The 21,218-nt window shown below is 52.8% G+C and overlaps 26 non-coding genes across 26 annotated transcripts; all 26 read left to right on the top strand.

Moving 5' to 3' along the window:
• The first annotated feature begins 515 nt into the window (after window positions 1–515).
• Window positions 516–586, top strand: TRNAG-GCC (transfer RNA glycine (anticodon GCC)). Its single transcript has one exon. It is a non-coding gene; the product is annotated as a tRNA-Gly (tRNA).
• Window positions 587–993: 407 nt separating this feature from the next.
• TRNAA-AGC (transfer RNA alanine (anticodon AGC)) lies at window positions 994–1,066 on the top strand. Its single transcript has one exon. It is a non-coding gene; the product is annotated as a tRNA-Ala (tRNA).
• Window positions 1,067–1,929: 863 nt separating this feature from the next.
• TRNAG-GCC (transfer RNA glycine (anticodon GCC)) lies at window positions 1,930–2,000 on the top strand. The gene has a single exon. It is a non-coding gene; the product is annotated as a tRNA-Gly (tRNA).
• A 407-nt stretch (window positions 2,001–2,407) lies between these two features.
• On the top strand, window positions 2,408–2,480 carry TRNAA-AGC (transfer RNA alanine (anticodon AGC)). Its single transcript has one exon. It is a non-coding gene; the product is annotated as a tRNA-Ala (tRNA).
• An 863-nt stretch (window positions 2,481–3,343) lies between these two features.
• Window positions 3,344–3,414, top strand: TRNAG-UCC (transfer RNA glycine (anticodon UCC)). Its single transcript has one exon. It is a non-coding gene; the product is annotated as a tRNA-Gly (tRNA).
• A 1,345-nt stretch (window positions 3,415–4,759) lies between these two features.
• On the top strand, window positions 4,760–4,830 carry TRNAG-GCC (transfer RNA glycine (anticodon GCC)). The gene has a single exon. It is a non-coding gene; the product is annotated as a tRNA-Gly (tRNA).
• A 408-nt stretch (window positions 4,831–5,238) lies between these two features.
• On the top strand, window positions 5,239–5,311 carry TRNAA-AGC (transfer RNA alanine (anticodon AGC)). Its single transcript has one exon. It is a non-coding gene; the product is annotated as a tRNA-Ala (tRNA).
• Window positions 5,312–6,175: 864 nt separating this feature from the next.
• TRNAG-GCC (transfer RNA glycine (anticodon GCC)) lies at window positions 6,176–6,246 on the top strand. Its single transcript has one exon. It is a non-coding gene; the product is annotated as a tRNA-Gly (tRNA).
• Window positions 6,247–7,588: 1,342 nt separating this feature from the next.
• Window positions 7,589–7,659, top strand: TRNAG-GCC (transfer RNA glycine (anticodon GCC)). Its single transcript has one exon. It is a non-coding gene; the product is annotated as a tRNA-Gly (tRNA).
• Window positions 7,660–9,002: 1,343 nt separating this feature from the next.
• Window positions 9,003–9,073, top strand: TRNAG-GCC (transfer RNA glycine (anticodon GCC)). The gene has a single exon. It is a non-coding gene; the product is annotated as a tRNA-Gly (tRNA).
• Window positions 9,074–9,480: 407 nt separating this feature from the next.
• TRNAA-AGC (transfer RNA alanine (anticodon AGC)) lies at window positions 9,481–9,553 on the top strand. The gene has a single exon. It is a non-coding gene; the product is annotated as a tRNA-Ala (tRNA).
• Window positions 9,554–10,416: 863 nt separating this feature from the next.
• TRNAG-GCC (transfer RNA glycine (anticodon GCC)) lies at window positions 10,417–10,487 on the top strand. The gene has a single exon. It is a non-coding gene; the product is annotated as a tRNA-Gly (tRNA).
• A 406-nt stretch (window positions 10,488–10,893) lies between these two features.
• On the top strand, window positions 10,894–10,966 carry TRNAA-AGC (transfer RNA alanine (anticodon AGC)). The gene has a single exon. It is a non-coding gene; the product is annotated as a tRNA-Ala (tRNA).
• Window positions 10,967–11,829: 863 nt separating this feature from the next.
• On the top strand, window positions 11,830–11,900 carry TRNAG-GCC (transfer RNA glycine (anticodon GCC)). Its single transcript has one exon. It is a non-coding gene; the product is annotated as a tRNA-Gly (tRNA).
• A 1,343-nt stretch (window positions 11,901–13,243) lies between these two features.
• TRNAG-GCC (transfer RNA glycine (anticodon GCC)) lies at window positions 13,244–13,314 on the top strand. The gene has a single exon. It is a non-coding gene; the product is annotated as a tRNA-Gly (tRNA).
• Window positions 13,315–13,721: 407 nt separating this feature from the next.
• Window positions 13,722–13,794, top strand: TRNAA-AGC (transfer RNA alanine (anticodon AGC)). The gene has a single exon. It is a non-coding gene; the product is annotated as a tRNA-Ala (tRNA).
• An 863-nt stretch (window positions 13,795–14,657) lies between these two features.
• On the top strand, window positions 14,658–14,728 carry TRNAG-GCC (transfer RNA glycine (anticodon GCC)). Its single transcript has one exon. It is a non-coding gene; the product is annotated as a tRNA-Gly (tRNA).
• A 406-nt stretch (window positions 14,729–15,134) lies between these two features.
• TRNAA-AGC (transfer RNA alanine (anticodon AGC)) lies at window positions 15,135–15,207 on the top strand. The gene has a single exon. It is a non-coding gene; the product is annotated as a tRNA-Ala (tRNA).
• Window positions 15,208–16,070: 863 nt separating this feature from the next.
• Window positions 16,071–16,141, top strand: TRNAG-GCC (transfer RNA glycine (anticodon GCC)). Its single transcript has one exon. It is a non-coding gene; the product is annotated as a tRNA-Gly (tRNA).
• A 408-nt stretch (window positions 16,142–16,549) lies between these two features.
• On the top strand, window positions 16,550–16,622 carry TRNAA-AGC (transfer RNA alanine (anticodon AGC)). The gene has a single exon. It is a non-coding gene; the product is annotated as a tRNA-Ala (tRNA).
• An 863-nt stretch (window positions 16,623–17,485) lies between these two features.
• TRNAG-GCC (transfer RNA glycine (anticodon GCC)) lies at window positions 17,486–17,556 on the top strand. Its single transcript has one exon. It is a non-coding gene; the product is annotated as a tRNA-Gly (tRNA).
• A 406-nt stretch (window positions 17,557–17,962) lies between these two features.
• Window positions 17,963–18,035, top strand: TRNAA-AGC (transfer RNA alanine (anticodon AGC)). The gene has a single exon. It is a non-coding gene; the product is annotated as a tRNA-Ala (tRNA).
• An 863-nt stretch (window positions 18,036–18,898) lies between these two features.
• TRNAG-GCC (transfer RNA glycine (anticodon GCC)) lies at window positions 18,899–18,969 on the top strand. Its single transcript has one exon. It is a non-coding gene; the product is annotated as a tRNA-Gly (tRNA).
• Window positions 18,970–19,378: 409 nt separating this feature from the next.
• On the top strand, window positions 19,379–19,451 carry TRNAA-AGC (transfer RNA alanine (anticodon AGC)). Its single transcript has one exon. It is a non-coding gene; the product is annotated as a tRNA-Ala (tRNA).
• Window positions 19,452–20,314: 863 nt separating this feature from the next.
• Window positions 20,315–20,385, top strand: TRNAG-GCC (transfer RNA glycine (anticodon GCC)). The gene has a single exon. It is a non-coding gene; the product is annotated as a tRNA-Gly (tRNA).
• Window positions 20,386–20,793: 408 nt separating this feature from the next.
• Window positions 20,794–20,866, top strand: TRNAA-AGC (transfer RNA alanine (anticodon AGC)). The gene has a single exon. It is a non-coding gene; the product is annotated as a tRNA-Ala (tRNA).
• Window positions 20,867–21,218: the final 352 nt, after the last annotated feature.

Genomic DNA, 21,218 nt, shown 5'->3' with positions numbered 1-21,218 from the left:
CACTAGCAAATATCGACTGGCATAGGAAAAGGCAACGTAGCAGAGGATGGTTTCGATCCATCGACCTCTGGGTTATGGGCCCAGCACGCTTCCGCTGCGCCACTCTGCTCTTGCTGCCGAGCTGGTGCATCGACAACAAAATGTGGATCTAGTTTGCTACCGATCCCATGGGGAGTGGGTCCATCTGGCAAAGTCACAATGTAGATGACGAGGCGTTTCCATCGATGTTGACAAGCAAAAGGTGCCAGTGCCATCCTTATGCTGAGGGTTTTGGCTCAGCACGCTTCCGCTGCGCCACTCTGCTCTTGTTGCTGAGGAGGAGCATCAACAACAAAATGTGGATCTAGTTTGCTACCGATCCCATGGGGAGTGGGTCCATCTGGCAAAGTCACAATGTAGATGACAAGGCGTTTCCATCGATGTTGACAAGCTAATGCCAAGTCAAGTCTGGGCAAAAGCTGGACTCTCCTAGACCAGCTGAGCGAGGAGGGTGATGGCGCCGGCCCCGGCGTGGCGCATTGGTGGTTCAGTGGTAGAATTCTCGCCTGCCACGCGGGAGGCCCGGGTTCGATTCCCGGCCAATGCAATTATGGTGTCTTTGTCTTTAAAGCCCCCCCTTCCCCCCCCCGGGTAGCTCTCTCCCGCCAATTTCAAGTCCGGTGGAATGCATCAAGGCACAAGGTGTTTATTGTCTAGAACATACTAGGTGGTGGGAAGGTTCTTTTGGAAACCACCTTCTCCTAATGACATCATTGAAACCCATGAGGTCATACTTCCGAAAGGGATCAGTTGTCAATGGACTCACGAAGGGAGAAAAAAAATGGGGGGACTCTGAGGAAGGGAGAGTGCAAACCTTCGAAGCTCGGAAAACGGGTGGCTGTCCTGGTGTCTAGCGGCCAGAGCAGGTTGTGGATTTTGCAAAACTGCATATATTACGCATAGCACATAAGAGGACAGGGATCAGCCATAGCGCCAACGGGGAGCCCAAGCAAAGGGGGATTAGCTCAAGTGGTAGAGCGCTCGCTTAGCATGCGAGAGGTAGCGGGATCGATGCCCGCATTCTCCAAACGCTGCCTTCCTGGGAGGCACCTGGCTTTTGCGTTTGTTGTTGAAGCTTGGAACCGAGCGCCGCGAGCAACATGGGAAGCCAGAGTCCTCCTCATAACATGTGCCAAGGCGGCGTTGACGCGTTTTTTTTTTTGAGGCAGCTGTGGCTTCAGCCAAAGTCAGGCAGGCAGTATTGGACAAAAGCAATCCATTAAAGAAAGCACGGCCAGGCTTCCTTTGCCAAGAGACAATATTGCATTAGCACAAAAGGTGCCCGTGCCATCCTTATGCTGAGGGTTTTGGACTCGTTTAACCACCAGAATCAGGTTCAACTTCTCTTTGTGTGTGAAAGAGCGCCCTTTGGCCCCACTAGCAAATATCGACTGGCATAGGAAAAGGCAACGTAGCAGAGGATGGTTTCGATCCATCGACCTCTGGGTTATGGGCCCAGCACGCTTCCGCTGCGCCACTCTGCTCTTGCTGCCGAGCTGGTGCATCGACAACAAAATGTGGATCTAGTTTGCTACCGATCCCATGGGGAGTGGGTCCATCTGGCAAAGTCACAATGTAGATGACGAGGCGTTTCCATCGATGTTGACAAGCAAAAGGTGCCAGTGCCATCCTTATGCTGAGGGTTTTGGCTCAGCACGCTTCCGCTGCGCCACTCTGCTCTTGTTGCTGAGGAGGAGCATCAACAACAAAATGTGGATCTAGTTTGCTACCGATCCCATGGGGAGTGGGTCCATCTGGCAAAGTCACAATGTAGATGACAAGGCGTTTCCATCGATGTTGACAAGCTAATGCCAAGTCAAGTCTGGGCAAAAGCTGGACTCTCCTAGACCAGCTGAGCGAGGAGGGTGATGGCGCCGGCCCCGGCGTGGCGCATTGGTGGTTCAGTGGTAGAATTCTCGCCTGCCACGCGGGAGGCCCGGGTTCGATTCCCGGCCAATGCAATTATGGTGTCTTTGTCTTTAAAGCCCCCCCTTCCCCCCCCCGGGTAGCTCTCTCCCGCCAATTTCAAGTCCGGTGGAATGCATCAAGGCACAAGGTGTTTATTGTCTAGAACGTACTAGGTGGTGGGAAGGTTCTTTTGGAAACCACCTTCTCCTAATGACATCATTGAAACCCATGAGGTCATACTTCCGAAAGGGATCAGTTGTCAATGGACTCACGAAGGGAGAAAAAAAATGGGGGGACTCTGAGGAAGGGAGAGTGCAAACCTTCGAAGCTCGGAAAACGGGTGGCTGTCCTGGTGTCTAGCGGCCAGAGCAGGTTGTGGATTTTGCAAAACTGCATATATTACGCATAGCACATAAGAGGACAGGGATCAGCCATAGCGCCAACGGGGAGCCCAAGCAAAGGGGGATTAGCTCAAGTGGTAGAGCGCTCGCTTAGCATGCGAGAGGTAGCGGGATCGATGCCCGCATTCTCCAAACGCTGCCTTCCTGGGAGGCACCTGGCTTTTGCGTTTGTTGTTGAAGCTTGGAACCGAGCGCCGCGAGCAACATGGGAAGCCAGAGTCCTCCTCATAACATGTGCCAAGGCGGCGTTGACGCGTTTTTTTTTTTGAGGCAGCTGTGGCTTCAGCCAAAGTCAGGCAGGCAGTATTGGACAAAAGCAATCCATTAAAGAAAGCACGGCCAGGCTTCCTTTGCCAAGAGACAATATTGCATTAGCACAAAAGGTGCCCGTGCCATCCTTATGCTGAGGGTTTTGGACTCGTTTAACCACCAGAATCAGGTTCAACTTCTCTTTGTGTGTGAAAGAGCGCCCTTTGGCCCCACTAGCAAATATCGACTGGCATAGGAAAAGGCAACGTAGCAGAGGATGGTTTCGATCCATCGACCTCTGGGTTATGGGCCCAGCACGCTTCCGCTGCGCCACTCTGCTCTTGCTGCCGAGCTGGTGCATCGACAACAAAATGTGGATCTAGTTTGCTACCGATCCCATGGGGAGTGGGTCCATCTGGCAAAGTCACAATGTAGATGACGAGGCGTTTCCATCGATGTTGACAAGCAAAAGGTGCCAGTGCCATCCTTATGCTGAGGGTTTTGGCTCAGCACGCTTCCGCTGCGCCACTCTGCTCTTGTTGCTGAGGAGGAGCATCAACAACAAAATGTGGATCTAGTTTGCTACCGATCCCATGGGGAGTGGGTCCATCTGGCAAAGTCACAATGTAGATGACAAGGCGTTTCCATCGATGTTGACAAGCTAATGCCAAGTCAAGTCTGGGCAAAAGCTGGACTCTCCTAGACCAGCTGAGCGAGGAGGGTGATGGCGCCGGCCCCGGCGTGGCGCATTGGTGGTTCAGTGGTAGAATTCTCGCCTTCCACGCGGGAGGCCCGGGTTCGATTCCCGGCCAATGCAATTATGGTGTCTTTGTCTTTAAAGCCCCCCCTTCCCCCCCCCCCGGGTAGCTCTCTCCCGCCAATTTCAAGTCCGGTGGAATGCATCAAGGCACAAGGTGTTTATTGTCTAGAACGTACTAGGTGGTGGGAAGGTTCTTTTGGAAACCACCTTCTCCTAATGACATCATTGAAACCCATGAGGTCATACTTCCGAAAGGGATCAGTTGTCAATGGACTCACGAAGGGAGAAAAAAAATGGGGGGACTCTGAGGAAGGGAGAGTGCAAACCTTCGAAGCTCGGAAAACGGGTGGCTGTCCTGGTGTCTAGCGGCCAGAGCAGGTTGTGGATTTTGCAAAACTGCATATATTACGCATAGCACATAAGAGGACAGGGATCAGCCATAGCGCCAACGGGGAGCCCAAGCAAAGGGGGATTAGCTCAAGTGGTAGAGCGCTCGCTTAGCATGCGAGAGGTAGTGGGATCGATGCCCGCATTCTCCAAACGCTGCCTTCCTGGGAGGCACCTGGCTTTTGCGTTTGTTGTTGAAGCTTGGAACCGAGCGCCGCGAGCAACATGGGAAGCCAGAGTCCTCCTCATAACATGTGCCAAGGCGGCGTTGACGCGTTTTTTTTTTTGAGGCAGCTGTGGCTTCAGCCAAAGTCAGGCAGGCAGTATTGGACAAAAGCAATCCATTAAAGAAAGCACGGCCAGGCTTCCTTTGCCAAGAGACAATATTGCATTAGCACAAAAGGTGCCCGTGCCATCCTTATGCTGAGGGTTTTGGACTCGTTTAACCACCAGAATCAGGTTCAACTTCTCTTTGTGTGTGAAAGAGCGCCCTTTGGCCCCACTAGCAAATATCGACTGGCATAGGAAAAGGCAACGTAGCAGAGGATGGTTTCGATCCATCGACCTCTGGGTTATGGGCCCAGCACGCTTCCGCTGCGCCACTCTGCTCTTGCTGCCGAGCTGGTGCATCGACAACAAAATGTGGATCTAGTTTGCTACCGATCCCATGGGGAGTGGGTCCATCTGGCAAAGTCACAATGTAGATGACGAGGCGTTTCCATCGATGTTGACAAGCAAAAGGTGCCAGTGCCATCCTTATGCTGAGGGTTTTGGCTCAGCACGCTTCCGCTGCGCCACTCTGCTCTTGTTGCTGAGGAGGAGCATCAACAACAAAATGTGGATCTAGTTTGCTACCGATCCCATGGGGAGTGGGTCCATCTGGCAAAGTCACAATGTAGATGACAAGGCGTTTCCATCGATGTTGACAAGCTAATGCCAAGTCAAGTCTGGGCAAAAGCTGGACTCTCCTAGACCAGCTGAGCGAGGAGGGTGATGGCGCCGGCCCCGGCGTGGCGCATTGGTGGTTCAGTGGTAGAATTCTCGCCTGCCACGCGGGAGGCCCGGGTTCGATTCCCGGCCAATGCAATTATGGTGTCTTTGTCTTTAAAGCCCCCCCTTCCCCCCCCCCGGGTAGCTCTCTCCCGCCAATTTCAAGTCCGGTGGAATGCATCAAGGCACAAGGTGTTTATTGTCTAGAACGTACTAGGTGGTGGGAAGGTTCTTTTGGAAACCACCTTCTCCTAATGACATCATTGAAACCCATGAGGTCATACTTCCGAAAGGGATCAGTTGTCAATGGACTCACGAAGGGAGAAAAAAAATGGGGGGACTCTGAGGAAGGGAGAGTGCAAACCTTCGAAGCTCGGAAAACGGGTGGCTGTCCTGGTGTCTAGCGGCCAGAGCAGGTTGTGGATTTTGCAAAACTGCATATATTACGCATAGCACATAAGAGGACAGGGATCAGCCATAGCGCCAACGGGGAGCCCAAGCAAAGGGGGATTAGCTCAAGTGGTAGAGCGCTCGCTTAGCATGCGAGAGGTAGCGGGATCGATGCCCGCATTCTCCAAACGCTGCCTTCCTGGGAGGCACCTGGCTTTTGCGTTTGTTGTTGAAGCTTGGAACCGAGCGCCGCGAGCAACATGGGAAGCCAGAGTCCTCCTCATAACATGTGCCAAGGCGGCGTTGACGCGTTTTTTTTTTTTGAGGCAGCTGTGGCTTCAGCCAAAGTCAGGCAGGCAGTATTGGACAAAAGCAATCCATTAAAGAAAGCACGGCCAGGCTTCCTTTGCCAAGAGACAATATTGCATTAGCACAAAAGGTGCCCGTGCCATCCTTATGCTGAGGGTTTTGGACTCGTTTAACCACCAGAATCAGGTTCAACTTCTCTTTGTGTGTGAAAGAGCGCCCTTTGGCCCCACTAGCAAATATCGACTGGCATAGGAAAAGGCAACGTAGCAGAGGATGGTTTCGATCCATCGACCTCTGGGTTATGGGCCCAGCACGCTTCCGCTGCGCCACTCTGCTCTTGCTGCCGAGCTGGTGCATCGACAACAAAATGTGGATCTAGTTTGCTACCGATCCCATGGGGAGTGGGTCCATCTGGCAAAGTCACAATGTAGATGACGAGGCGTTTCCATCGATGTTGACAAGCAAAAGGTGCCAGTGCCATCCTTATGCTGAGGGTTTTGGCTCAGCACGCTTCCGCTGCGCCACTCTGCTCTTGTTGCTGAGGAGGAGCATCAACAACAAAATGTGGATCTAGTTTGCTACCGATCCCATGGGGAGTGGGTCCATCTGGCAAAGTCACAATGTAGATGACAAGGCGTTTCCATCGATGTTGACAAGCTAATGCCAAGTCAAGTCTGGGCAAAAGCTGGACTCTCCTAGACCAGCTGAGCGAGGAGGGTGATGGCGCCGGCCCCGGCGTGGCGCATTGGTGGTTCAGTGGTAGAATTCTCGCCTGCCACGCGGGAGGCCCGGGTTCGATTCCCGGCCAATGCAATTATGATGTCTTTGTCTTTAAAGCCCCCCCTTCCCCCCCCGGGTAGCTCTCTCCCGCCAATTTCAAGTCCGGTGGAATGCATCAAGGCACAAGGTGTTTATTGTCTAGAACGTACTAGGTGGTGGGAAGGTTCTTTTGGAAACCACCTTCTCCTAATGACATCATTGAAACCCATGAGGTCATACTTCCGAAAGGGATCAGTTGTCAATGGACTCACGAAGGGAGAAAAAAAATGGGGGGACTCTGAGGAAGGGAGAGTGCAAACCTTCGAAGCTCGGAAAACGGGTGGCTGTCCTGGTGTCTAGCGGCCAGAGCAGGTTGTGGATTTTGCAAAACTGCATATATTACGCATAGCACATAAGAGGACAGGGATCAGCCATAGCGCCAACGGGGAGCCCAAGCAAAGGGGGATTAGCTCAAGTGGTAGAGCGCTCGCTTAGCATGCGAGAGGTAGTGGGATCGATGCCCGCATTCTCCAAACGCTGCCTTCCTGGGAGGCACCTGGCTTTTGCGTTTGTTGTTGAAGCTTGGAACCGAGCGCCGCGAGCAACATGGGAAGCCAGAGTCCTCCTCATAACATGTGCCAAGGCGGCGTTGACGCGTTTTTTTTTTTGAGGCAGCTGTGACTTCAGCCAAAGTCAGGCAGGCAGTATTGGACAAAAGCAATCCATTAAAGAAAGCACGGCCAGGCTTCCTTTGCCAAGAGACAATATTGCATTAGCACAAAAGGTGCCCGTGCCATCCTTATGCTGAGGGTTTTGGACTCGTTTAACCACCAGAATCAGGTTCAACTTCTCTTTGTGTGTGAAAGAGCGCCCTTTGGCCCCACTAGCAAATATCGACTGGCATAGGAAAAGGCAACGTAGCAGAGGATGGTTTCGATCCATCGACCTCTGGGTTATGGGCCCAGCACGCTTCCGCTGCGCCACTCTGCTCTTGCTGCCGAGCTGGTGCATCGACAACAAAATGTGGATCTAGTTTGCTACCGATCCCATGGGGAGTGGGTCCATCTGGCAAAGTCACAATGTAGATGACGAGGCGTTTCCATCGATGTTGACAAGCAAAAGGTGCCAGTGCCATCCTTATGCTGAGGGTTTTGGCTCAGCACGCTTCCGCTGCGCCACTCTGCTCTTGTTGCTGAGGAGGAGCATCAACAACAAAATGTGGATCTAGTTTGCTACCGATCCCATGGGGAGTGGGTCCATCTGGCAAAGTCACAATGTAGATGACAAGGCGTTTCCATCGATGTTGACAAGCTAATGCCAAGTCAAGTCTGGGCAAAAGCTGGACTCTCCTAGACCAGCTGAGCGAGGAGGGTGATGGCGCCGGCCCCGGCGTGGCGCATTGGTGGTTCAGTGGTAGAATTCTCGCCTGCCACGCGGGAGGCCCGGGTTCGATTCCCGGCCAATGCAATTATGGTGTCTTTGTCTTTAAAGCCCCCCCTTCCCCCCCCCGGGTAGCTCTCTCCCGCCAATTTCAAGTCCGGTGGAATGCATCAAGGCACAAGGTGTTTATTGTCTAGAACGTACTAGGTGGTGGGAAGGTTCTTTTGGAAACCACCTTCTCCTAATGACATCATTGAAACCCATGAGGTCATACTTCCGAAAGGGATCAGTTGTCAATGGACTCACGAAGGGAGAAAAAAAATGGGGGGACTCTGAGGAAGGGAGAGTGCAAACCTTCGAAGCTCGGAAAACGGGTGGCTGTCCTGGTGTCTAGCGGCCAGAGCAGGTTGTGGATTTTGCAAAACTGCATATATTACGCATAGCACATAAGAGGACAGGGATCAGCCATAGCGCCAACGGGGAGCCCAAGCAAAGGGGGATTAGCTCAAGTGGTAGAGCGCTCGCTTAGCATGCGAGAGGTAGTGGGATCGATGCCCGCATTCTCCAAACGCTGCCTTCCTGGGAGGCACCTGGCTTTTGCGTTTGTTGTTGAAGCTTGGAACCGAGCGCCGCGAGCAACATGGGAAGCCAGAGTCCTCCTCATAACATGTGCCAAGGCGGCGTTGACGCGTTTTTTTTTTTGAGGCAGCTGTGGCTTCAGCCAAAGTCAGGCAGGCAGTATTGGACAAAAGCAATCCATTAAAGAAAGCACGGCCAGGCTTCCTTTGCCAAGAGACAATATTGCATTAGCACAAAAGGTGCCCGTGCCATCCTTATGCTGAGGGTTTTGGACTCGTTTAACCACCAGAATCAGGTTCAACTTCTCTTTGTGTGTGAAAGAGCGCCCTTTGGCCCCACTAGCAAATATCGACTGGCATAGGAAAAGGCAACGTAGCAGAGGATGGTTTCGATCCATCGACCTCTGGGTTATGGGCCCAGCACGCTTCCGCTGCGCCACTCTGCTCTTGCTGCCGAGCTGGTGCATCGACAACAAAATGTGGATCTAGTTTGCTACCGATCCCATGGGGAGTGGGTCCATCTGGCAAAGTCACAATGTAGATGACGAGGCGTTTCCATCGATGTTGACAAGCAAAAGGTGCCAGTGCCATCCTTATGCTGAGGGTTTTGGCTCAGCACGCTTCCGCTGCGCCACTCTGCTCTTGTTGCTGAGGAGGAGCATCAACAACAAAATGTGGATCTAGTTTGCTACCGATCCCATGGGGAGTGGGTCCATCTGGCAAAGTCACAATGTAGATGACAAGGCGTTTCCATCGATGTTGACAAGCTAATGCCAAGTCAAGTCTGGGCAAAAGCTGGACTCTCCTAGACCAGCTGAGCGAGGAGGGTGATGGCGCCGGCCCCGGCGTGGCGCATTGGTGGTTCAGTGGTAGAATTCTCGCCTGCCACGCGGGAGGCCCGGGTTCGATTCCCGGCCAATGCAATTATGGTGTCTTTGTCTTTAAAGCCCCCCCTTCCCCCCCCCGGGTAGCTCTCTCCCGCCAATTTCAAGTCCGGTGGAATGCATCAAGGCACAAGGTGTTTATTGTCTAGAACGTACTAGGTGGTGGGAAGGTTCTTTTGGAAACCACCTTCTCCTAATGACATCATTGAAACCCATGAGGTCATACTTCCGAAAGGGATCAGTTGTCAATGGACTCACGAAGGGAGAAAAAAAATGGGGGGACTCTGAGGAAGGGAGAGTGCAAACCTTCGAAGCTCGGAAAACGGGTGGCTGTCCTGGTGTCTAGCGGCCAGAGCAGGTTGTGGATTTTGCAAAACTGCATATATTACGCATAGCACATAAGAGGACAGGGATCAGCCATAGCGCCAACGGGGAGCCCAAGCAAAGGGGGATTAGCTCAAGTGGTAGAGCGCTCGCTTAGCATGCGAGAGGTAGCGGGATCGATGCCCGCATTCTCCAAACGCTGCCTTCCTGGGAGGCACCTGGCTTTTGCGTTTGTTGTTGAAGCTTGGAACCGAGCGCCGCGAGCAACATGGGAAGCCAGAGTCCTCCTCATAACATGTGCCAAGGCGGCGTTGACGCGTTTTTTTTTTTGAGGCAGCTGTGGCTTCAGCCAAAGTCAGGCAGGCAGTATTGGACAAAAGCAATCCATTAAAGAAAGCACGGCCAGGCTTCCTTTGCCAAGAGACAATATTGCATTAGCACAAAAGGTGCCCGTGCCATCCTTATGCTGAGGGTTTTGGACTCGTTTAACCACCAGAATCAGGTTCAACTTCTCTTTGTGTGTGAAAGAGCGCCCTTTGGCCCCACTAGCAAATATCGACTGGCATAGGAAAAGGCAACGTAGCAGAGGATGGTTTCGATCCATCGACCTCTGGGTTATGGGCCCAGCACGCTTCCGCTGCGCCACTCTGCTCTTGCTGCCGAGCTGGTGCATCGACAACAAAATGTGGATCTAGTTTGCTACCGATCCCATGGGGAGTGGGTCCATCTGGCAAAGTCACAATGTAGATGACGAGGCGTTTCCATCGATGTTGACAAGCAAAAGGTGCCAGTGCCATCCTTATGCTGAGGGTTTTGGCTCAGCACGCTTCCGCTGCGCCACTCTGCTCTTGTTGCTGAGGAGGAGCATCAACAACAAAATGTGGATCTAGTTTGCTACCGATCCCATGGGGAGTGGGTCCATCTGGCAAAGTCACAATGTAGATGACAAGGCGTTTCCATCGATGTTGACAAGCTAATGCCAAGTCAAGTCTGGGCAAAAGCTGGACTCTCCTAGACCAGCTGAGCGAGGAGGGTGATGGCGCCGGCCCCGGCGTGGCGCATTGGTGGTTCAGTGGTAGAATTCTCGCCTGCCACGCGGGAGGCCCGGGTTCGATTCCCGGCCAATGCAATTATGGTGTCTTTGTCTTTAAAGCCCCCCCTTCCCCCCCCGGGTAGCTCTCTCCCGCCAATTTCAAGTCCGGTGGAATGCATCAAGGCACAAGGTGTTTATTGTCTAGAACGTACTAGGTGGTGGGAAGGTTCTTTTGGAAACCACCTTCTCCTAATGACATCATTGAAACCCATGAGGTCATACTTCCGAAAGGGATCAGTTGTCAATGGACTCACGAAGGGAGAAAAAAAATGGGGGGACTCTGAGGAAGGGAGAGTGCAAACCTTCGAAGCTCGGAAAACGGGTGGCTGTCCTGGTGTCTAGCGGCCAGAGCAGGTTGTGGATTTTGCAAAACTGCATATATTACGCATAGCACATAAGAGGACAGGGATCAGCCATAGCGCCAACGGGGAGCCCAAGCAAAGGGGGATTAGCTCAAGTGGTAGAGCGCTCGCTTAGCATGCGAGAGGTAGCGGGATCGATGCCCGCATTCTCCAAACGCTGCCTTCCTGGGAGGCACCTGGCTTTTGCGTTTGTTGTTGAAGCTTGGAACCGAGCGCCGCGAGCAACATGGGAAGCCAGAGTCCTCCTCATAACATGTGCCAAGGCGGCGTTGACGCGTTTTTTTTTTTGAGGCAGCTGTGGCTTCAGCCAAAGTCAGGCAGGCAGTATTGGACAAAAGCAATCCATTAAAGAAAGCACGGCCAGGCTTCCTTTGCCAAGAGACAATATTGCATTAGCACAAAAGGTGCCCGTGCCATCCTTATGCTGAGGGTTTTGGACTCGTTTAACCACCAGAATCAGGTTCAACTTCTCTTTGTGTGTGAAAGAGCGCCCTTTGGCCCCACTAGCAAATATCGACTGGCATAGGAAAAGGCAACGTAGCAGAGGATGGTTTCGATCCATCGACCTCTGGGTTATGGGCCCAGCACGCTTCCGCTGCGCCACTCTGCTCTTGCTGCCGAGCTGGTGCATCGACAACAAAATGTGGATCTAGTTTGCTACCGATCCCATGGGGAGTGGGTCCATCTGGCAAAGTCACAATGTAGATGACGAGGCGTTTCCATCGATGTTGACAAGCAAAAGGTGCCAGTGCCATCCTTATGCTGAGGGTTTTGGCTCAGCACGCTTCCGCTGCGCCACTCTGCTCTTGTTGCTGAGGAGGAGCATCAACAACAAAATGTGGATCTAGTTTGCTACCGATCCCATGGGGAGTGGGTCCATCTGGCAAAGTCACAATGTAGATGACAAGGCGTTTCCATCGATGTTGACAAGCTAATGCCAAGTCAAGTCTGGGCAAAAGCTGGACTCTCCTAGACCAGCTGAGCGAGGAGGGTGATGGCGCCGGCCCCGGCGTGGCGCATTGGTGGTTCAGTGGTAGAATTCTCGCCTGCCACGCGGGAGGCCCGGGTTCGATTCCCGGCCAATGCAATTATGGTGTCTTTGTCTTTAAAGCCCCCCCTTCCCCCCCCCGGGTAGCTCTCTCCCGCCAATTTCAAGTCCGGTGGAATGCATCAAGGCACAAGGTGTTTATTGTCTAGAACGTACTAGGTGGTGGGAAGGTTCTTTTGGAAACCACCTTCTCCTAATGACATCATTGAAACCCATGAGGTCATACTTCCGAAAGGGATCAGTTGTCAATGGACTCACGAAGGGAGAAAAAAAATGGGGGGACTCTGAGGAAGGGAGAGTGCAAACCTTCGAAGCTCGGAAAACGGGTGGCTGTCCTGGTGTCTAGCGGCCAGAGCAGGTTGTGGATTTTGCAAAACTGCATATATTACGCATAGCACATAAGAGGACAGGGATCAGCCATAGCGCCAACGGGGAGCCCAAGCAAAGGGGGATTAGCTCAAGTGGTAGAGCGCTCGCTTAGCATGCGAGAGGTAGTGGGATCGATGCCCGCATTCTCCAAACGCTGCCTTCCTGGGAGGCACCTGGCTTTTGCGTTTGTTGTTGAAGCTTGGAACCGAGCGCCGCGAGCAACATGGGAAGCCAGAGTCCTCCTCATAACATGTGCCAAGGCGGCGTTGACGCGTTTTTTTTTTTGAGGCAGCTGTGGCTTCAGCCAAAGTCAGGCAGGCAGTATTGGACAAAAGCAATCCATTAAAGAAAGCACGGCCAGGCTTCCTTTGCCAAGAGACAATATTGCATTAGCACAAAAGGTGCCCGTGCCATCCTTATGCTGAGGGTTTTGGACTCGTTTAACCACCAGAATCAGGTTCAACTTCTCTTTGTGTGTGAAAGAGCGCCCTTTGGCCCCACTAGCAAATATCGACTGGCATAGGAAAAGGCAACGTAGCAGAGGATGGTTTCGATCCATCGACCTCTGGGTTATGGGCCCAGCACGCTTCCGCTGCGCCACTCTGCTCTTGCTGCCGAGCTGGTGCATCGACAACAAAATGTGGATCTAGTTTGCTACCGATCCCATGGGGAGTGGGTCCATCTGGCAAAGTCACAATGTAGATGACGAGGCGTTTCCATCGATGTTGACAAGCAAAAGGTGCCAGTGCCATCCTTATGCTGAGGGTTTTGGCTCAGCACGCTTCCGCTGCGCCACTCTGCTCTTGTTGCTGAGGAGGAGCATCAACAACAAAATGTGGATCTAGTTTGCTACCGATCCCATGGGGAGTGGGTCCATCTGGCAAAGTCACAATGTAGATGACAAGGCGTTTCCATCGATGTTGACAAGCTAATGCCAAGTCAAGTCTGGGCAAAAGCTGGACTCTCCTAGACCAGCTGAGCGAGGAGGGTGATGGCGCCGGCCCCGGCGTGGCGCATTGGTGGTTCAGTGGTAGAATTCTCGCCTGCCACGCGGGAGGCCCGGGTTCGATTCCCGGCCAATGCAATTATGGTGTCTTTGTCTTTAAAGCCCCCCCTTCCCCCCCCCGGGTAGCTCTCTCCCGCCAATTTCAAGTCCGGTGGAATGCATCAAGGCACAAGGTGTTTATTGTCTAGAACGTACTAGGTGGTGGGAAGGTTCTTTTGGAAACCACCTTCTCCTAATGACATCATTGAAACCCATGAGGTCATACTTCCGAAAGGGATCAGTTGTCAATGGACTCACGAAGGGAGAAAAAAAATGGGGGGACTCTGAGGAAGGGAGAGTGCAAACCTTCGAAGCTCGGAAAACGGGTGGCTGTCCTGGTGTCTAGCGGCCAGAGCAGGTTGTGGATTTTGCAAAACTGCATATATTACGCATAGCACATAAGAGGACAGGGATCAGCCATAGCGCCAACGGGGAGCCCAAGCAAAGGGGGATTAGCTCAAGTGGTAGAGCGCTCGCTTAGCATGCGAGAGGTAGCGGGATCGATGCCCGCATTCTCCAAACGCTGCCTTCCTGGGAGGCACCTGGCTTTTGCGTTTGTTGTTGAAGCTTGGAACCGAGCGCCGCGAGCAACATGGGAAGCCAGAGTCCTCCTCATAACATGTGCCAAGGCGGCGTTGACGCGTTTTTTTTTTTGAGGCAGCTGTGGCTTCAGCCAAAGTCAGGCAGGCAGTATTGGACAAAAGCAATCCATTAAAGAAAGCACGGCCAGGCTTCCTTTGCCAAGAGACAATATTGCATTAGCACAAAAGGTGCCCGTGCCATCCTTATGCTGAGGGTTTTGGACTCGTTTAACCACCAGAATCAGGTTCAACTTCTCTTTGTGTGTGAAAGAGCGCCCTTTGGCCCCACTAGCAAATATCGACTGGCATAGGAAAAGGCAACGTAGCAGAGGATGGTTTCGATCCATCGACCTCTGGGTTATGGGCCCAGCACGCTTCCGCTGCGCCACTCTGCTCTTGCTGCCGAGCTGGTGCATCGACAACAAAATGTGGATCTAGTTTGCTACCGATCCCATGGGGAGTGGGTCCATCTGGCAAAGTCACAATGTAGATGACGAGGCGTTTCCATCGATGTTGACAAGCAAAAGGTGCCAGTGCCATCCTTATGCTGAGGGTTTTGGCTCAGCACGCTTCCGCTGCGCCACTCTGCTCTTGTTGCTGAGGAGGAGCATCAACAACAAAATGTGGATCTAGTTTGCTACCGATCCCATGGGGAGTGGGTCCATCTGGCAAAGTCACAATGTAGATGACAAGGCGTTTCCATCGATGTTGACAAGCTAATGCCAAGTCAAGTCTGGGCAAAAGCTGGACTCTCCTAGACCAGCTGAGCGAGGAGGGTGATGGCGCCGGCCCCGGCGTGGCGCATTGGTGGTTCAGTGGTAGAATTCTCGCCTGCCACGCGGGAGGCCCGGGTTCGATTCCCGGCCAATGCAATTATGGTGTCTTTGTCTTTAAAGCCCCCCCTTCCCCCCCCGGGTAGCTCTCTCCCGCCAATTTCAAGTCCGGTGGAATGCATCAAGGCACAAGGTGTTTATTGTCTAGAACGTACTAGGTGGTGGGAAGGTTCTTTTGGAAACCACCTTCTCCTAATGACATCATTGAAACCCATGAGGTCATACTTCCGAAAGGGATCAGTTGTCAATGGACTCACGAAGGGAGAAAAAAAATGGGGGGACTCTGAGGAAGGGAGAGTGCAAACCTTCGAAGCTCGGAAAACGGGTGGCTGTCCTGGTGTCTAGCGGCCAGAGCAGGTTGTGGATTTTGCAAAACTGCATATATTACGCATAGCACATAAGAGGACAGGGATCAGCCATAGCGCCAACGGGGAGCCCAAGCAAAGGGGGATTAGCTCAAGTGGTAGAGCGCTCGCTTAGCATGCGAGAGGTAGCGGGATCGATGCCCGCATTCTCCAAACGCTGCCTTCCTGGGAGGCACCTGGCTTTTGCGTTTGTTGTTGAAGCTTGGAACCGAGCGCCGCGAGCAACATGGGAAGCCAGAGTCCTCCTCATAACATGTGCCAAGGCGGCGTTGACGCGTTTTTTTTTTTGAGGCAGCTGTGGCTTCAGCCAAAGTCAGGCAGGCAGTATTGGACAAAAGCAATCCATTAAAGAAAGCACGGCCAGGCTTCCTTTGCCAAGAGACAATATTGCATTAGCACAAAAGGTGCCCGTGCCATCCTTATGCTGAGGGTTTTGGACTCGTTTAACCACCAGAATCAGGTTCAACTTCTCTTTGTGTGTGAAAGAGCGCCCTTTGGCCCCACTAGCAAATATCGACTGGCATAGGAAAAGGCAACGTAGCAGAGGATGGTTTCGATCCATCGACCTCTGGGTTATGGGCCCAGCACGCTTCCGCTGCGCCACTCTGCTCTTGCTGCCGAGCTGGTGCATCGACAACAAAATGTGGATCTAGTTTGCTACCGATCCCATGGGGAGTGGGTCCATCTGGCAAAGTCACAATGTAGATGACGAGGCGTTTCCATCGATGTTGACAAGCAAAAGGTGCCAGTGCCATCCTTATGCTGAGGGTTTTGGCTCAGCACGCTTCCGCTGCGCCACTCTGCTCTTGTTGCTGAGGAGGAGCATCAACAACAAAATGTGGATCTAGTTTGCTACCGATCCCATGGGGAGTGGGTCCATCTGGCAAAGTCACAATGTAGATGACAAGGCGTTTCCATCGATGTTGACAAGCTAATGCCAAGTCAAGTCTGGGCAAAAGCTGGACTCTCCTAGACCAGCTGAGCGAGGAGGGTGATGGCGCCGGCCCCAGCGTGGCGCATTGGTGGTTCAGTGGTAGAATTCTCGCCTGCCACGCGGGAGGCCCGGGTTCGATTCCCGGCCAATGCAATTATGGTGTCTTTGTCTTTAAAGCCCCCCCCTTCCCCCCCCCGGGTAGCTCTCTCCCGCCAATTTCAAGTCCGGTGGAATGCATCAAGGCACAAGGTGTTTATTGTCTAGAACGTACTAGGTGGTGGGAAGGTTCTTTTGGAAACCACCTTCTCCTAATGACATCATTGAAACCCATGAGGTCATACTTCCGAAAGGGATCAGTTGTCAATGGACTCACGAAGGGAGAAAAAAAATGGGGGGACTCTGAGGAAGGGAGAGTGCAAACCTTCGAAGCTCGGAAAACGGGTGGCTGTCCTGGTGTCTAGCGGCCTGAGCAGGTTGTGGATTTTGCAAAACTGCATATATTACGCATAGCACATAAGAGGACAGGGATCAGCCATAGCGCCAACGGGGAGCCCAAGCAAAGGGGGATTAGCTCAAGTGGTAGAGCGCTCGCTTAGCATGCGAGAGGTAGCGGGATCGATGCCCGCATTCTCCAAACGCTGCCTTCCTGGGAGGCACCTGGCTTTTGCGTTTGTTGTTGAAGCTTGGAACCGAGCGCCGCGAGCAACATGGGAAGCCAGAGTCCTCCTCATAACATGTGCCAAGGCGGCGTTGACGCGTTTTTTTTTTTGAGGCAGCTGTGGCTTCAGCCAAAGTCAGGCAGGCAGTATTGGACAAAAGCAATCCATTAAAGAAAGCACGGCCAGGCTTCCTTTGCCAAGAGACAATATTGCATTAGCACAAAAGGTGCCCGTGCCATCCTTATGCTGAGGGTTTTGGACTCGTTTAACCACCAGAATCAGGTTCAACTTCTCTTTGTGTGTGAAAGAGCGCCCTTTGGCCCCACTAGCAAATATCGACTGGCATAGGAAAAGGCAACGTAGCAGAGGATGGTTTCGATCCATCGACCTCTGGGTTATGGGCCCAGCACGCTTCCGCTGCGCCACTCTGCTCTTGCTGCCGAGCTGGTGCATCGACAACAAAATGTGGATCTAGTTTGCTACCGATCCCATGGGGAGTGGGTCCATCTGGCAAAGTCACAATGTAGATGACGAGGCGTTTCCATCGATGTTGACAAGCAAAAGGTGCCAGTGCCATCCTTATGCTGAGGGTTTTGGCTCAGCACGCTTCCGCTGCGCCACTCTGCTCTTGTTGCTGAGGAGGAGCATCAACAACAAAATGTGGATCTAGTTTGCTACCGATCCCATGGGGAGTGGGTCCATCTGGCAAAGTCACAATGTAGATGACAAGGCGTTTCCATCGATGTTGACAAGCTAATGCCAAGTCAAGTCTGGGCAAAAGCTGGACTCTCCTAGACCAGCTGAGCGAGGAGGGTGATGGCGCCGGCCCCGGCGTGGCGCATTGGTGGTTCAGTGGTAGAATTCTCGCCTGCCACGCGGGAGGCCCGGGTTCGATTCCCGGCCAATGCAATTATGGTGTCTTTGTCTTTAAAGCCCCCCCTTCCCCCCCCGGGTAGCTCTCTCCCGCCAATTTCAAGTCCGGTGGAATGCATCAAGGCACAAGGTGTTTATTGTCTAGAACGTACTAGGTGGTGGGAAGGTTCTTTTGGAAACCACCTTCTCCTAATGACATCATTGAAACCCATGAGGTCATACTTCCGAAAGGGATCAGTTGTCAATGGACTCACGAAGGGAGAAAAAAAATGGGGGGACTCTGAGGAAGGGAGAGTGCAAACCTTCGAAGCTCGGAAAACGGGTGGCTGTCCTGGTGTCTAGCGGCCAGAGCAGGTTGTGGATTTTGCAAAACTGCATATATTACGCATAGCACATAAGAGGACAGGGATCAGCCATAGCGCCAACGGGGAGCCCAAGCAAAGGGGGATTAGCTCAAGTGGTAGAGCGCTCGCTTAGCATGCGAGAGGTAGCGGGATCGATGCCCGCATTCTCCAAACGCTGCCTTCCTGGGAGGCACCTGGCTTTTGCGTTTGTTGTTGAAGCTTGGAACCGAGCGCCGCGAGCAACATGGGAAGCCAGAGTCCTCCTCATAACATGTGCCAAGGCGGCGTTGACGCGTTTTTTTTTTTGAGGCAGCTGTGGCTTCAGCCAAAGTCAGGCAGGCAGTATTGGACAAAAGCAATCCATTAAAGAAAGCACGGCCAGGCTTCCTTTGCCAAGAGACAATATTGCATTAGCACAAAAGGTGCCCGTGCCATCCTTATGCTGAGGGTTTTGGACTCGTTTAACCACCAGAATCAGGTTCAACTTCTCTTTGTGTGTGAAAGAGCGCCCTTTGGCCCCACTAGCAAATATCGACTGGCATAGGAAAAGGCAACGTAGCAGAGGATGGTTTCGATCCATCGACCTCTGGGTTATGGGCCCAGCACGCTTCCGCTGCGCCACTCTGCTCTTGCTGCCGAGCTGGTGCATCGACAACAAAATGTGGATCTAGTTTGCTACCGATCCCATGGGGAGTGGGTCCATCTGGCAAAGTCACAATGTAGATGACGAGGCGTTTCCATCGATGTTGACAAGCAAAAGGTGCCAGTGCCATCCTTATGCTGAGGGTTTTGGCTCAGCACGCTTCCGCTGCGCCACTCTGCTCTTGTTGCTGAGGAGGAGCATCAACAACAAAATGTGGATCTAGTTTGCTACCGATCCCATGGGGAGTGGGTCCATCTGGCAAAGTCACAATGTAGATGACAAGGCGTTTCCATCGATGTTGACAAGCTAATGCCAAGTCAAGTCTGGGCAAAAGCTGGACTCTCCTAGACCAGCTGAGCGAGGAGGGTGATGGCGCCGGCCCCGGCGTGGCGCATTGGTGGTTCAGTGGTAGAATTCTCGCCTGCCACGCGGGAGGCCCGGGTTCGATTCCCGGCCAATGCAATTATGGTGTCTTTGTCTTTAAAGCCCCCCCTTCCCCCCCCCCCGGGTAGCTCTCTCCCGCCAATTTCAAGTCCGGTGGAATGCATCAAGGCACAAGGTGTTTATTGTCTAGAACGTACTAGGTGGTGGGAAGGTTCTTTTGGAAACCACCTTCTCCTAATGACATCATTGAAACCCATGAGGTCATACTTCCGAAAGGGATCAGTTGTCAATGGACTCACGAAGGGAGAAAAAAAATGGGGGGACTCTGAGGAAGGGAGAGTGCAAACCTTCGAAGCTCGGAAAACGGGTGGCTGTCCTGGTGTCTAGCGGCCAGAGCAGGTTGTGGATTTTGCAAAACTGCATATATTACGCATAGCACATAAGAGGACAGGGATCAGCCATAGCGCCAACGGGGAGCCCAAGCAAAGGGGGATTAGCTCAAGTGGTAGAGCGCTCGCTTAGCATGCGAGAGGTAGCGGGATCGATGCCCGCATTCTCCAAATGCTGCCTTCCTGGGAGGCACCTGGCTTTTGCGTTTGTTGTTGAAGCTTGGAACCGAGCGCCGCGAGCAACATGGGAAGCCAGAGTCCTCCTCATAACATGTGCCAAGGCGGCGTTGACGCGTTTTTTTTTTTGAGGCAGCTGTGGCTTCAGCCAAAGTCAGGCAGGCAGTATTGGACAAAAGCAATCCATTAAAGAAAGCACGGCCAGGCTTCCTTTGCCAAGAGACAATATTGCATTAGCACAAAAGGTGCCCGTGCCATCCTTATGCTGAGGGTTTTGGACTCGTTTAACCACCAGAATCAGGTTCAACTTCTCTTTGTGTGTGAAAGAGCGCCCTTTGGCCCCACTAGCAAATATCGACTGGCATAGGAAAAGGCAACGTAGCAGAGGATGGTTTCGATCCATCGACCTCTGGGTTATGGGCCCAGCACGCTTCCGCTGCACCACTCTGCTCTTGCTGCCGAGCTGGTGCATCGACAACAAAATGTGGATCTAGTTTGCTACCGATCCCATGGGGAGTGGGTCCATCTGGCAAAGTCACAATGTAGATGACGAGGCGTTTCCATCGATGTTGACAAGCAAAAGGTGCCAGTGCCATCCTTATGCTGAGGGTTTTGGCTCAGCACGCTTCCGCTGCGCCACTCTGCTCTTGTTGCTGAGGAGGAGCATCAACAACAAAATGTGGATCTAGTTTGCTACCGATCCCATGGGGAGTGGGTCCATCTGGCAAAGTCACAATGTAGATGACAAGGCGTTTCCATCGATGTTGACAAGCTAATGCCAAGTCAAGTCTGGGCAAAAGCTGGACTCTCCTAGACCAGCTGAGCGAGGAGGGTGATGGCGCCGGCCCCGGCGTGGCGCATTGGTGGTTCAGTGGTAGAATTCTCGCCTGCCACGCGGGAGGCCCGGGTTCGATTCCCGGCCAATGCAATTATGGTGTCTTTGTCTTTAAAGCCCCCCCTTCCCCCCCCCCGGGTAGCTCTCTCCCGCCAATTTCAAGTCCGGTGGAATGCATCAAGGCACAAGGTGTTTATTGTCTAGAACGTACTAGGTGGTGGGAAGGTTCTTTTGGAAACCACCTTCTCCTAATGACATCATTGAAACCCATGAGGTCATACTTCCGAAAGGGATCAGTTGTCAATGGACTCACGAAGGGAGAAAAAAAATGGGGGGACTCTGAGGAAGGGAGAGTGCAAACCTTCGAAGCTCGGAAAACGGGTGGCTGTCCTGGTGTCTAGCGGCCAGAGCAGGTTGTGGATTTTGCAAAACTGCATATATTACGCATAGCACATAAGAGGACAGGGATCAGCCATAGCGCCAACGGGGAGCCCAAGCAAAGGGGGATTAGCTCAAGTGGTAGAGCGCTCGCTTAGCATGCGAGAGGTAGCGGGATCGATGCCCGCATTCTCCAAACGCTGCCTTCCTGGGAGGCACCTGGCTTTTGCGTTTGTTGTTGAAGCTTGGAACCGAGCGCCGCGAGCAACATGGGAAGCCAGAGTCCTCCTCATAACATGTGCCAAGGCGGCGTTGACGCGTTTTTTTTTTTGAGGCAGCTGTGGCTTCAGCCAAAGTCAGGCAGGCAGTATTGGACAAAAGCAATCCATTAAAGAAAGCACGGCCAGGCTTCCTTTGCCAAGAGACAATATTGCATTAGCACAAAAGGTGCCCGTGCCATCCTTATGCTGAGGGTTTTGGACTCGTTTAACCACCAGAATCAGGTTCAACTTCTCTTTGTGTGTGAAAGAGCGCCCTTTGGCCCCACT

The sequence above is a fragment of the Aquarana catesbeiana genome, linkage group LG04 (assembly GCF_042186555.1).
Source record: "Aquarana catesbeiana isolate 2022-GZ linkage group LG04, ASM4218655v1, whole genome shotgun sequence".
NCBI classification, from domain to species: domain Eukaryota; kingdom Metazoa; phylum Chordata; class Amphibia; order Anura; family Ranidae; genus Aquarana; species Aquarana catesbeiana.
Note: the sequence above shows the minus strand (reverse complement) of the source record. Positions and strands in the feature narration are given on the sequence as shown.